Source organism: Macaca nemestrina, chromosome 3 (assembly GCF_043159975.1).
Source record: "Macaca nemestrina isolate mMacNem1 chromosome 3, mMacNem.hap1, whole genome shotgun sequence".
Classification (NCBI taxonomy): Eukaryota; Metazoa; Chordata; class Mammalia; order Primates; family Cercopithecidae; genus Macaca; species Macaca nemestrina.
Window position 1 is genome coordinate 189,833,884 of NC_092127.1, and position 15,527 is coordinate 189,849,410.

Consider the following 15,527-nt stretch of genomic DNA (forward strand, 5'->3'; position numbering starts at 1 on the left):
GCTCATGAGCAGATACATGTGTGTAATTTTCCAGGAATGCACTAATTTTATGCATGATGTTTTTATTATGGATACTTCCTCCTCCCCCTCCCATATCATATCCCCCACCAAATAGCTCGTGTTAACAACCTAGCTTGTTTTATTTCATATTTGTAATATTTTTCTCCATAAGAATAACTAACTACATTCATATATACATACATACATAGGGGGGATTGGGGGTCATTGTTTTACAAAATGAATTCGTGATAATCACATTTTCTGCTTCTCACTTTTCACACTCATCAACACCTCATGCAAATTCCTACTAGCATCTGGGGAAATCTCTAGACTGGCAGGCTGAGGCCATCCCACAGTTCACAGAGCTTTCCCCTATGGGTTGATGTCCTTTTGTCATTACCAACCAACAGCCATGGGTGCTAAATATTCTTCCACAAACCCTCAGATAGCAGGACTACTTTTATTTCTATGGGATGGATTCCCAGGAGTGGAATGGCTGGTTGGAAGGTCTAAACATTTTTTTTTTTTTGAGACAGTCTTGCTCTGTCACCCAGGCTGGAGTGCAATCTCAGCTCACTGCAACCTCTGCCTCGCAGGTTCAGGCAATTCTCATGCCTTGGCCTCTTATGTACCTGGGATTACAAGCATACACCACCACCCCCAGCTAACTTTTGTATTTTTAGTAGAGACGGGGTTTCACCATGTTAGCCAGGCTGATCTTGAACTCTTGACCTCAAGAGACCCACCTGCCTCGGCCTCCCAAAGCGCTGGGATTACAGATGTGAGCCACCGTGCCTGGCCAAGAAGGTCTAAACTTTTTAATTTACATTTTAAAATTAGCAAATAATAATTGTCCATATTCATGGGGTACATAGTGATTTTGTGATACATATAATGTGCAGTGATCAGATCAAGCCAAGTAGCATAGCCATCATCTCAGATGTTTATCATTTCTTTGTGTTGGGACCATTCAAAATACTCCTTTTTAAAAACAAGATAGGGGCCGGGCGCGGTGGCTCATGCCTGTAATCAAGCACTTTGGGAGGCTGAGGCGGGTGGATCACCTGAAGTCAGAAGTTCGAGACCAGCCTGGCCAAACCCCATAACTACTAAAAATACAACAACAACAACAACAAAATATTAGCCAGGCGTGGAAGCGGGCACCTGTAATCCCAGCTACTTAGGAGGCTGAGGCAGGAGAATGTCTTGAACCTGGGAGGGGGAGGTTGCAGTGAGCTGAGGTCATGCCATTGCATTCCAGTCTGGGCAACAAGAGTGAAACTTTGTCTCAAAAAAAAAAAAAAAAAAAAAAAATGTAGCTTACCTTCCCAAGACTCTAACACACACCTTCTGCTTCGATGTCTTTCCTGCATTGCCAGCCTCAACCCACGCTGCAGCATGTGTAAATGTTGTCACTCTGATGGGTGCAAAGTGATATGTCCTTGTTATTTTAATGTGCAGTTCTCTGTCCATTGGTGGATTTGAGCACCTGGTTTTATATACATATATATATACACATACATATATATACACATATATATACACACATATATATATATGATTTGCTCTTTTAGGTTTGATTTGCACTTTTGAGAATATCTGTTCTCTATCCTTTGCCCATTTTTAGTTGGGACGTTTTGTCTTGTCCACTTTTACAGCTCTCAGCATAACAATTACCCCTTTGCCTGTCACCAGCGTTCAAGTACTTTTTCCAGATCCAGCGTTCATCTCTTGACTTCATGGCATCTTTTACCACACAACAATAAACTTTTTATATAGTTAAATATGCGTCTCTTTTTAAAAATAGCTTCTGAGTTTTATTCTTGGTAGAAAGTCTCCAGGACACATAGACTTATTATGCAGCCTCCAAGATTTTCTTGAGAGTGTGAGAAAACTTAGTTCCACTGGACAGTTACACAGTGCTTATTTGCAGTACAAGAAAATTTGAAAGTGGTTTGGCTGGCAAATGTGACCTTATAAAATACCTTTAAGTAAATAAGTTTTCTATTATTTTAAAAATGTTTTGAGTATGAAATGTTGTAAGAATGCCAAATATCATGTATACAACACATATATGTTCTCTAAAGCACAATAAGAGGATTTCATTTGCATCCATATACTGCCTGTAAGGAAAGGCACGTGTATACACACCCACACACACACACACACACACGCAAAACGCAGTGGAATTATACCATGTGCAAGTGGTCCTGGAATAACCCAAGAAAGCTTTGAATGATCACAGTCACGTCTATATTCACCGCCCCTCCAGACAGTGAGAAGTTCTGATTATCCCTTTTGAGAACAGGGGCTGGTCAGAGAACAGGATCCAATCACTAATTGTTGCATTGTGATATCTGTGCTTTCTGGGACATGACTTCAAGGTTTTACTATATTCAAGGAAGATAAAATAATAAACAAGCATAGATGGACCCACCATTCAACATAACACATAGAATATTAGCCATATCCCACACACCTCTCCCTATTTGGCAACCATTATCTTCAAGCATGTGTTTATCTTTTTCCAATTTCATATACATGGTATCATACGTCTTCTTCCACATTTTATTTTTTAATTAATATCAAGTTTTAAAATCGATTTTGATATCTGCGACTGAACTGGGAATGGACATTAGTTTTATTCATTTTACACAGTGCCACTATGGGCACCTGCATTCTTATCTTCTGATGCACATGCATAAGATATTTCTAGAGGAGAGATATTAAACTGCAAAACTATCGACCTTTGGGCAGGATAATTCTTTATAAAGGGGGGCATTGTACAATACATAGCAGTATCCCTGGTCTCTACTTAAGAGACACCAATCACATCCTTCCCTCAAAATGCGACAACAAAAACGTATCTCCAGACAGTGCCTTCCAGAAGGCAAAGTCACCCCTGATTGAGAAACATTATTCTGGAGTATATGTTATAGAGATGGAATTGCTAAGTCATGGTCATGAATATCTTCAACTTTACAAGATACTACGTTTTCTAAAATGTTTATGCCAATTTATTATCCAACTACTAAGGACTAGAGTTTTTGTGTCCCCCTAAACTTCATATGTGGAATCTCTAATCCTAACTCTGATGGTATCTGGAGGTGGAGTCTTTGGGAGATAATTAGGTCATGAGGATGGAGTCCTCACAAATGGGATTGTGCCCTTATAAGCAGAGACAGGGGAGAGATGATCCCTCTCTTCATCATGTGAGGATACAGCCAGAAGGTGACCATCTACAAGACAAAATGGGGGCCCTCACCAGAACCTGACCATGCTAACACTCTGATCTTGAACTTCACCATCCAGAACTGTGAGAAGTGAATTTTTGTTGCTCAATCCACCCAATCAAAGGCATCAGCCAACAGTCTATAAGAAACCAGTTATTCCACATATTTGCCAGTGTATAGTATTGGCTGAATGTTAAATCTTTGCCAACCAAAGTAAGGTAAGTACAGTAAGGTAGGTACATGTTTTGCATATATATATATATATTTTTTTTTTTTAATGGAGTTTCGCTCTTGTTGCCCAGGCTGGAGTGCAATGACACGATCTCAGCTCACTGCAACCTCCACCTCTCGGATTCAAGCAATTCTCCTGCCTCAGCCTCCTGAGTAGCTGGGATTACAGGCACCCACCACCATGCCCGGATAATTTTTGTATTTTTAGTAGAGACAGGGTTTCACCATGTTGGCCAGGCTGGTCTTGAACTCCTGACCTCATGTGATCCACCCACCTCAGCCTCCCAAAGTGCTAAGATTACAGGCATGAGCCACCGCACCTGGCCCCTTGCACATATATTCTTTTGATTAAGGGCTTGTCATTTCATATTATTATAGTTTCCTTTGGGTATATAGAAATGTTCACTTTAATTTAGTAGGGCCAGGCACAGTGGCTCACACCTGTAAGCCCAGCACTTTACAAGGCTGAGGCAGGCAGATCAGTTGAGGACAGGAGTTTGAGACCAGCCTGGGAAACGTAATGAGACCCCATTTCTACAAAAAATAAAAAAGCTAGCCAGGTATGGTGGTGCATGCGTGTAGTCCCAGCTACCTGGGAGGCTGAGGCTGGAGGATCACTTGTGCCCAGGAGTTCAAGGCTGCAATGAGTTATGATCACCCCACTGCACTCTAGGCCTTGGCAACAGAGTGAGACCTTGTCTCTAAAATAATAATGATAATAATATAGTCAATATTTTCCTTTGTGATGTGCACTTTTTCTGTTTAGTTAAAGCAATGCTTTCCTTTCTTGAGGCAATACAAATATTCTCCCATATTCCCTTTTAAATGTTTTCAAGTTTTACTGTTTTGTTTTGAGAATAAATGCTTCTGGAATTGCGTTTTATGTACAATGGGGCCTAGAGAGTCTATTTATGTTTTTCTCTCATGGGAATAACCAGTTGTCTAACCAATTGTCCTGGCATTACTTATTTAGAACTCCATCCTTTCTCAATTCAACCTGTGACATATATCAAGCTTCCATGAATGCATGGTCTGCTTATTTTATTCCATTCGTCTATTTCCATGCTAATATCACACTGCCATAAGTACTTTAGCTTTATAGCAAGTCTTGATATCTGTCACAGTAAGTTCCCCTAACTTGTTCATCTTCTTCAGAGCAATTAAGCTATTCTTAGTTCTTTTCTCTTTTATATAAAATTTGGAACTAGCTCGGCAACTTTTGCAAAGAACCCTGTTGGGATTTTGATTAGAATTGCATTGAACCCATCACACAATTTGGAGAGACATGACATCTTTTAAGACAGAGTTCTCCCAGTTATGAATCCTCCTATTTATGTAGGTCTTCTTAAACATATGGAAGTATAATTTTCTGTGCAAAGGTCTTGCATGTATGTCAATAGATTTACTTTCAGTAAATTTTATTTCACTATTGTAAATGTATCATTCTTAAAATTATGCATTCTTTATATGAGAGGCAGAGGATTCTGCATGTGCTCATTAAATCAAAAACATTAATTGTGTTGTTCAAATCTTCTCTATTCTTACCAATTTTTCTTTTTTACTCTTTGGCCTGTTAATGAAAGAGTATGTTGAAACGTCACACCTATTAGGATGCCTGCTATGATTTGAATGTCGTGTCCTCCCAAAATTTATATGTTGAAACAGAATCCACAATGTGATAGTATTAAGAGGTGAGCCCTGTGGGAGGTGATTAAATACTGAGGTGGAACCTTCTTGAATGGGATTAATAAGAGGCCCAGAAGAGTCTGTTTGCTCATTCTGCCATGTAAAGACAATGCCAGAAGGCACCATCTATGAAGCAAAGAACAAACCCTCACCAGACTCAGAATTTGCTGGTGAGTTAATCTTGTACTTTACAGCCTCCAAAACTGTGAGCAATAAATTTCTATGGCTTATAAATTACCCAGTCTATAGCGGTTTTGTTATAGCAGCCCAAACAGACTGATGCTATGGCTATTATTGTTTAAAAAACAAAAACAAAAAATAGGAAGTGTTGGTGAGCATATGGAGGAATTAGAACCCTCATATGCTGTTGATAGGGATCTAAAATGGTTAAGTCACTGTGGAAAGCAATATGGCTATTTCTCAAAAAAAAAAAAAGTATAAAATTAACATACAATTCTGCAGTTCCACTTCTAGGTATACCCAAAAGAAGTGAAAGCAGGCACTTGAACAAATATTTGCACACTCATGTTCATAGTAGCATTAGTCACAACAGCCAAAATGTGGAGGCAACCCAGGTGTCCATCAACAGATGAATGAGTAATATGATGATCTGTTACATGTACCTGCAACAGAATGTTATTCACCCTTAAAAAGGAAGACATTTTGACACATACTATAACATGGATTACATTATGCTAAGTGGCATAAGCCAGTTACAAAGAACCAATATTTTATGATTGCATTGATACAACGTTCCTAGAGTAGTCAAATTCACAGATACAATGTAAAATGCTGGTTGCCAAGGGGTAGAGAGAGGGGTAATGGGAGTCAGTGTTTAATGGGTCCAGAGTTTCTGTTTAGGGTGACCTAAAAGTTACAGAGATAGGTAGTGGTGATGGTTGCACAACAATGCAAATGTACTTAATACCACTGAACTTACAATCACTTAAAAACAGTTAAAATGGCAGATTTTATGTTATGTATATTTTACCACAATAAAAATAATTTAAGTGACATGTTAAAATGCTCCACCAAAGGAATGAATTTGTCAATTTATCCTTTTAGTTCTCTCAATCTTTGTTTTATGTATTTTTGTTTTATATACAGTGTCATGCATGAAGTTCTAGAATTGGGATCTCATGGTGAATTTATTATTTGGTAATAAACCTCTTTATCCTAATTATTACTTAATCTAATCTTAATCTAATGATTTCATCCAATATTCAGAGCTGCTGCAGCTATCTTTCACTTCTCATGCCTTTTTCCATCCTTTGACTTTCAACCTTCCTGTGTCCTCCTCGTGCTTTGGGTACATCTCTTGAAAACAGCATACAGTTGGGTTTTGTATTTTTATCCAACATGATAACCAGCCAGTGTATTCACCTAAACAGACTGTAATTACAGATATTTTTGGAGTTCTTTCTACCCATCTGATTTCGTATTTTTACTTGTCTTGCTTTTTCTTTACTTCCTTTTCTCCCTCTTTTCCCTCTTCTTTTGGATTGCTTGAGCTTTTTTTCTTATTTCTTTTTCCTCTACTGTCTTAAAGTTATACAGTTTACTTCCATATTTTCAGTGACTAACATAGACATTTTACCATTTTTTAATGGTAAAATAAATCAAATCCTAAAGGAATCAAAATCTCAATTGTCATCTCAAACAATAAATGCTTTAACCTCAATTTATTTTCTCACAGATCATGTGTAAAACACATTCTGTGACATGAATTACATTATGCTAAGTGAGATAAGCCAGTTACAAAGGACAAATACTTTATGATTCCATTGATATGAAGTTCCTAGAGTAGTCAAATTCATAGGTACAATGTAGAATGGTGGTTGCCAAAAGGTGGAGGGAGAGGTAATTGGTATCTGTGTTTTTTGTCCAGTTTTTTAGTTCTAACATCTACATTTTTAACATACAAATTAGACCACTAATTTTATGTGCACAGTATGTATTATCATTCACTCCTAAATATGTTACTATATTTCCCCTCTTTTCATTCTTTTGATTTCTTCCTTGACCCATGTATTATTTTGAAGTGTTTTGCTTAATTTCCTAATATTTGAGGAATTTTGTAGACATCTCATTGTTACTAAACTCCAATTTCAAACTACTATCATCAAAGAATAATTTGAAAAAGTTCACATTTTCATGTTTCATTTGTCTAATAATCTTTATTGGAAGCTGGACATGGTGAACATTATGCCATTGAGTGTTGAGTTTTGCTTTCTTCCTTTAAAGAATGTTTGGCTTTGTTCTGTCCAACACTTAATTTACTTGAGGATCAGTTTGATGCCTTTGCAGTTTAGTTTTAATTTTTGTTAGGTTGGATCCTAGGGTTGCTTTTACATGATCGCTCGGTCAGCCCTTTTCCTAAGTCATGACCATTCTGGGCTCTCTACTGAATGCCAAGGGAATTCAGCAAGGTCTTTCCACTGTGACTGATTAGAACTCAAATGTCAACCAGTCTTGTGAGAGATCCAGTAGTTATTCAATTTTCAGCTCCCTTGTAGCTTTTCTTTGCCTAAATGCCAAAAGTTTCGTCTGATATATGTTTGGCTTAGTATTCATTCAGAGATTCAAGAGGACCCAAATGTAGAGTTGTAGAGCTCTTTATGTGCATAGCTCTCTCTTGTCTGATACTCTGCCTCTCAAATCCCAGCTTCCTTGGCTTTCTCTGCCTTCTACCTGTCCTCAGCTCAGCAAAATCACCGTCCTCTGCTTGGGTGCCTCTTCTTGCATTACAGTTGAAAAAGTGCCAGGTCATCATAGAATTCACCTTATGTGCTTTTCTTCTCTGAGAGATTACTGTTGTGCTCTGTTTGTTGCCCAAGATCTGAAAACAAAATTTTTTCATAGAGTTTGTCCAGTTTTCCTCATGAATAGGAACAGAAATCTCAGCTCTTTATTTTCTCTCAGCTTCTTAAATATATAAGTTCTCTGTCTTTGGGTTTCTGTTATTTCTGTTGACAACTCTGTGGCCAGTTTACCATATTTCATTCATAAATGTTAATAAGATACCACTGAATATGCAATCCATCATTATTTTATTAACAGTAAGAAATTGAAAAACGCCAGTTATAATTGTAAGACTCCATCAATGATAAGATTAGTCCCAATTTGAAATGTGTTAAATTGTGGAAAAATATATATCTTGGAATTGGTGACATATGGTCACTTTTATTTTTTGTGGAGTATCTTTTCTGTTTTTGTTGCTTCTTGATTTCTCTTGATGCCTTCTTTCATCTGAAATTATTATATGTAGATTATTTTTCTTTATGCTGCTTGATATACATTGTTTTTTCTAGATTTGAAATTTGTCATCTTTGAACAGTTGTGAAAAATTCTTAGGCACTGTCTCTTCAAATATTGCCTCTCCTCGGCTTTCTCTATTTTAATCTTCTGGAACTCCAATTAGACAAGTGTTAGACTTTTATATTCTATCATGCATGTCTTCAAACCTCTCCTATTTATCTTTTTTTGTCACTTTGCATTGCATGCTCAGTAATATCTTCAGATCTGTCCTCTGGTTCATTCTGTCTTCAGGCAATCTGAGGTTTCAATTTCAGTCATTAAATTTGTTTGTTTGTTTGTTTGTTTGTTTGTTTTAAAGACAGAGTCTCAATATGTTGCCTAGGCTGGTCTCAAACCCCGGCACTCAACAAATCCTCCTGCCTCAGCCTCTTGAGTAGCTGGGACGATAGGCATGTGCCACCATGCCTAGCACATTCACTGTATTTCTTACTACAAGATGTTTTAGTTGGTTCTTTCTCAATTCTTCCTGGTCATTTTGTTTGACTTTTGTTCTTTGAACTTTTAAATTCCATTTTTAATTTCTTAACACATTTTATGTTTATACATGATTATTTTTGCTCTCTGAATTAGATGTCTACTATCAGAAATGCTTGAGGACCCAAACGTATTGTTTATTATTCAGCTGACTCTTGCTTACATTGAATCATTTCTCCATGTGTTGGGTAATTTTTATTATGAGCTCAGGCAGGATATTTGGTGATGGGACTGCTTTGGGGATGCTTTTCTCCAGACAGCACTGGCATTTGTTTCTTCTAGGCTCCAGGGGGCGCTACCAATCTGTAACTATAATATTTCAATTTCGTTGCCTGGGTGATGTTTCTTGACCTTAGGGGCAGTATAAATTTGAACCTCAGACACACAACAGAGCAGTCCTCTGGCTACAGAAGTTCAGGAAGGACTCTCTAGCATTGTGTATGTGTTTCTACCCAGAGGCAGCAGAGACGGCTTTGTTCTCCTGTCCTCTATATCCGTATGAATCCCTCCAGCTTGAAGTTCCTGTTGCAGGTGCCTGTACCCGCTGGGCCCGGATTTCCATTTTCATAGCCACTCTGGTTTGGGCTGATTATTCCTCTCTTTTGTGAAGAGGCATCGTCTTTGGGCACTTCTCTGGATTCTCCTGTGAGTTCAGCAGGGCATTTTGAGTTTGTTGTAAATAGTTTCCCATCTCCATATTTTAATCTGTGAAGGTGTTTCAGTTGAACATATTCAGATGAGCATACCTTTGGGATCCCAAAGCCTTCTTGCAAGTTTTTTATTGTTTACTTTATTACATTTAGGTATTTAATCCCTCTAAAATTTACTTTCGTATTTGGCATAAGGCCAGAATCCATTTTCCCCTTTCCGATGGCTAGCCAGTTACCAGCGATATTGTTAATTTATTCTTTTTTACTGAATCGAACTATTACATTTGTCATAAACTAGTCTAGCACATGTTCTAGTTTAATTCTAGTTTAATTCTAATTTAATTCTAGTTCCATCTTCTGTTCGATTCATCTATTTGTCCATTCCTATATCAACACCAATTACTGATTAGATTCCAGTGGCTTTTTGTATCCTCTGATGTAGAAACACTCGGGTCTCACTTGAATGTTCTTACATTTTGTAATTTGTTAGCTATTCTCGAGGATTTATTTTCAGAGACTATTTTGTACTCATTTTGGTAAGGAGGCAGTCTCAGCAGGTATTTGCTACACTTAATTGGACTAAATTGAGAAGCTTCATGGGGAGGTAGATGGAATTTCACTTGGCCAAGTCACTTACCCTCTTCCAGACTCAGTTTTCGCCACTGAGGAAGGATGGGTTAGTGCCCTAGACCTTTGGGCTCCTTTCCTGCTCTAGATTCCCAGCCCAGGTTTGCTTCTCCTTGAGCACTGGACAACATGCAGTGATAAGAATAGGGGTGTGTATGTGTGTGTGTGTGTGTTTTAGAGACAACATCTTGCTTTGTTGACCAGGCTGGAGTGCAATGGTGCTGTCATAGTTCACTCTAACATCAAAACTCCCTGACTCAAGCGATCCTCCTGCCTAAGCCTCCCAAGTTGGTACTACAGGCATGCATCACCATGCTGAGCTAATTTTTTTTAAAAGAGATGGAGTCTTGCTATGCTAGCCATGCTGTTCTCAAATCTCTGACCTCTACTGATTCTTCCACCTTGGCTTCCCAAAGTGCTGGGATTACAGCTGTGAGCCACCGCACTCAGCTTGTTTATGTTCTTATTGGCCAGGTAATGCATGTCAGGCGTCCTGCTCAGTCAGTTATATACATTCACCCCTCAGCATCTCATTTAATCCTCAAACATCCCTGGGAGGCAAGTGCTATTCATGCTATCTCCATTCTATACAACAAGGAACTAAAGAATACAGAGCTGTAGTGACTTATTTGCTGAAGATATTGGTTGATTTAAAAAGAAAACGAGCGAATGGAGTGGCAAGCTTTGGGGGAGTATGCAAAGACCCAATTATGTTATTACATAATTAGTGCACATTGTTCTTGATACATGAAGAAGACCTCAGTAATAATAGCTTACTCGTTTGTTGAGTGCTTCCTGTGTACTTTAGGAATATTGGATCATTAATCCCACAACCTTCTTCGGTAATAGGCACTATTATTATCTCCAGTGAACGGACCACGAGACTGAGCCCCAGATATGTGAAGTCACCAGCCCACCGGCACCCAGCAGAGGTGGCTGATGAGCCCAGACTGCTGGGCTCCAGGGACTGTGCCGTCTCTAGGCAACCGCAAAAATTACCACCCACAGATATGGTGAACCCTGTGATTGTCACCAGCTCACCTGTCTCGGGCAGGAAGGGGATGTGCAAACATGGAAGCGTTGCCACTGGAAGGAGGTGTGGAGCTCCTGGCCATTTCTAATGTTTAAAACTGTCATTTAAATTATACTTTGAATGTTTTTATGTAAAGGAGGTACACCAAAGGGTTAACAGGTGGTTGACTCTGAAAAGGACTCCCGGCGAGCAGCTGCTCTGAATTTTCTAATTTCGCTACAGTGGTGATGTATCATGTATTCTTGTGTGATTCGAAAATATTAAAAGTCATATAAATAATGTAGAAGACGACCCTTCGCGGGCGAGGCTACCCTCTCGCCCGCTGAGGGCACTTACGTAACTGCAGGGCGGGCGCAGGCCTCCGCTGGGTGAGCGGCAGGTGGGGCGGGGCTGCCCGGAGCCTCTGCCCCGCCCACCCCTCTGCCCCGCCCACTGTCCCCTCCCAGCCCTGGGCTGCTCGGAAAGGCCGGAGGCCGGAGTACAGCAACGCGCGGAGCGGCCCGGCCCCTCTGGCGGTCCCGCCCACGCGACCCTGGAGCAGCTGCGGGCGAGCGACTTGCAGCGGTACCGCGGGAGGCTGCGGTTCGGTGGTTGGACTTGGGTCCCCCACCTCCTCTGTCGCCCTGATCCCCAGTGGGGGCGTCCCTGGATGGGGTCTGGGCGCCGGCGCAGCGCGGCTGAGAACACCCGAGCGGTTCCCCGGGGCTGGCACGTGGCTCAGGCCTGCCCCCCTGGCCCAGCCGCCTCCCCGCGCGCTCCCCGGTGCAGGTGCCTGGCCCGTGCCCCGCCATCCCCGCCCGGCGCCGCCGGTGCTAAAGGAGCCACGCCCCGGACTCCGGAGCCGGCCTCTGCAAGTCCAGGCCCGCGACACGCGGGTCAGGGCCGCTGCTCCGGGCGAACGGGGACGCGCGGTCACAGGCAACTCCTGTCCTAAGGCAGTTGCGTTGATGGGGCGCTCTCGGCCCGGGGTACTGTATCACCTGTCCCATGTAACGCACCGTGACTCCCATCTCCCAGTGGGAACCTGAAGGCGTTCGGTGACTGGACCAGCCCCACGGGTAGCTAATCGTGTAAACAGACTTGAAACCCTGGTCGGTGGGTGTCAGAGCTTCAGCACCAGCCGTGGACATGTTGAAGTTGACACTGGAAAGGTTCAGGTTTCTCTCCAGAACATTCTCTTACGAAAAAACAAACAAAAATCTGTTTTCTGACTTTGTAGGATAATTAAGTGAAAATCCCGTCATTTGCTCCTGATTAATGTATTTTTATCACCAGAGGGCAAGTGGCATTGGGGCCCAAAGTTTAACTGGAAAACAGTTTTCTCTTTCTCTCATGGACCTTGAAGTGGGGATGACAGCCGCTCTTGGTTATCTGGCCTCCTGGGAGCCAGACATGTTAATAACCAGGCCAGTCTTCAGGGGCTCCCTCTTAGTAGCCCCATCTTACAGGTGGGGGAACTGAGGCACGAAAAAACGACATGGCTTGTGGGTGACAAGATGAGTCATTGGTGTGACCACTGCACTGTCCAGCCAGTCTGAAGGCCTGGGCTGCAGGGCAGGCACCACTTATCTCAGGATGGGAGCACTTAGGCAAGTCATAGGGCATTCCTGAGCCTTGGTTGACCCATAATTAAAACAAGAGTATTCATTCGGCAAAGCGATCACCATGGGCCTGCCTCCGTGGAACTAAGATTTGGGTGGACTGCAGACTCCCTGCAGGCTGCACTGTCTGCCCACTGCTGTTTCTGTAGCCCCTGCCTGGGGCCTGGCACGCCACCATAGTTATGTCTTCCACTGAGATAATCAGTCAGCTGAGAGCAATTGGCCAACCTGGCTCCTCCCAGCTGTCCAGCTGTGCCCGGACTCTTGGAAAAGCGAGTCAAGGCGGGGAAGATGTGGGGCTGGTCTCACTGGGGTGAGGGCATCCACACTTACACAGGAGGCTGCACGGGGCAGGAGGGTGGCTGGGGAAGTGGAAAGAGAGATGAAGGGCTGCATCTCGCACTGCTGTGCTGTGGACATTCAGGGAGTCACTGACTCTGAACTTGTTTCTCCATCTGTGAAATGAGTGTGGATATTGCCATAGTAATATGAGTGGAGGTGGAGGTTAGATGGGGCAGTGTGTGTCAAGGGTCTGATCATCGTCCATTCTGATCGCCACCTTTCACAGTGTCTGTCGGATGAGTGTGGAACTGGAGGGGAAGTGAGGCCCAGCCTCTTTGTGCCTTGAGTGTCAAGCTGGGGGCCTGGACTTCATGTCAAAGGCAGAGGGAGCCACAGGTGGTGTGAGCAGGGGGGCAGGGGTGGGACTCTTGCCTGTGCGCCCAGAGACAGGGGGCCCTGGGAGGAAGGTGAGTCTATGCTACTGGTGGGGATGAAATGGGTCCATCTGGATTACAAACACACATGCCCTTTGACCCAGCAACCCACTTCCCATGTGCATGAGACACCATGTGTGCAGAGACCAGGAGTGACCTCTTCATGTATTGTTGGGGGCTTCTAAATGCACCGTGGACCATCTTCACAGCAGAATATGGTGCAGCCTTCACCACGAAATGGGACGTCTTGGAGCCCTTTCTGCAGAGAAAGAAGCAAGTGAGATGTGATGTGTCTGGCGAGCCGTCATTCAGGGCACAGAAGCATCTGTGAATGCACAGACCAGCTCCATAGTGGCACCTCCAGAAAGGGGACTGGGTGCTGCAGGACTAGGGCAGGGCCAGCTTTACCTTTTATCTTCACCCCTTCGGTACCCTTCGGGTGCCAAACTGTACCCACTAGTTATGATTCAAAACAAAAATTCCATTAAAAACATAAGAATAGTCCCAGTGAGGGACTACCAGGCCTGGGCCAGGCGAGGCCATGCAGATACAGACAAGGTGACAGGACAGGAAAGTTCTAAAGCACTGGATGTGGTCACCACTATTTGCCACCTTTCCTCTTCCCAGGAAGCCAACAGGAACGTCAGGGTATTCCTTCCTGTCTTCCCGAAATCTCAGAGGCATTGATGTCTCAAAGGCCTTGACAAGGAGGCGTTTTCTGTGTTGTGGCCTGTTAAGTAAGGCTAGGGGGCACTGATGGGGTCACATCTGAGGATGGCACCTAGAGAGTTGTTACTGTCCCCCTCTGCAGGAAGAGCCCTGCAGACCCTGGAGCTGGCAGCCAGCAGACCTGGGTTCAAGACCTCACCTGGGGCCAGGTGCAATGGCTCACACCTGTAATCCCAACACTTTGGGAAGCCAAGGTGGGAGGATCACTTGAGCCCAGGAGTCTGAAAACCAGCATGCGCAACATAGCAAGACCCCAACTCCACAGAAACTTTAATAAATAGCTGGGCGTGGTGGCACACGCCTGTACTCCCAGCTCTCAGGAGACTCAGGCAGGAGGATTGCTTGAGCCCAGGAATTGGAGGCTACAGTGAGCTGTGATTGTATTTTACTGCATTCCAGCTTGGGCAACTGAGCGAGGCCCTGTCTCAAAAACGAAACAAAACAAAAACAAAAAAACTCCAAGACCTCACCTGGGCTCTGCCCAGTTGTGTGATTCTGGACTAACTCTGCTTCCCTGTGACTCAGTATCCCCATCTACACATGGGCTCGTGTGTGTGTGTGTGTGCGTGAGATAAATGACACACCAAATAGACCTGAGCTATGCCAGTGTCCCACCCCACCTTCTCCCATACGTAAACTTGGGGAGTAATCACCGCCCTGCCTCCCTCATGGGGTTTGAGGGGAGTGACTTCACCACAATCAACTCTTGACTTTCTCAAGTGATAGCTGCAAACACCTCCAAAATAACAGCATGGACTGGGGGCCTCCTAAGTCCTCCAAAATAACAGCATGGACTGGAGGCCTCCTAAATGTTAGGTGCTGCTCTCAGGACTTTGTAAGTTTCATTAGTCCCTCATTAATCCCTCCTCCCCACGCAGTGTAAACTCAGGAGGCCTGGGATGTCTGCTCATGCACCGACGTCTGCTGTGCCCAGTGCTCAGCAAGCACCCTGTGTGTTGCGTGAGTGGGCCTTGCAACGATCCTCTGAAGTGGGTCTGAAATTCACCCGAATTTGCCAGAGGAAACAGTTTCCTGCAAGTGAACGTAATTGTGTAGGTAATCATGTGCAGCAAATTCACAGGAGCCAAGCCTGAATCCAGATGGTCTGGTTCCAGCCCACACTTTTAGTCATAACACTCCACTGGGCAAGAAGCAGGGCTTGTGGGACAGGCACCAGCCCCCAGATATGCCTGCTCACCAGGGATCGAATTGTTCCCAGGCACCGGCCA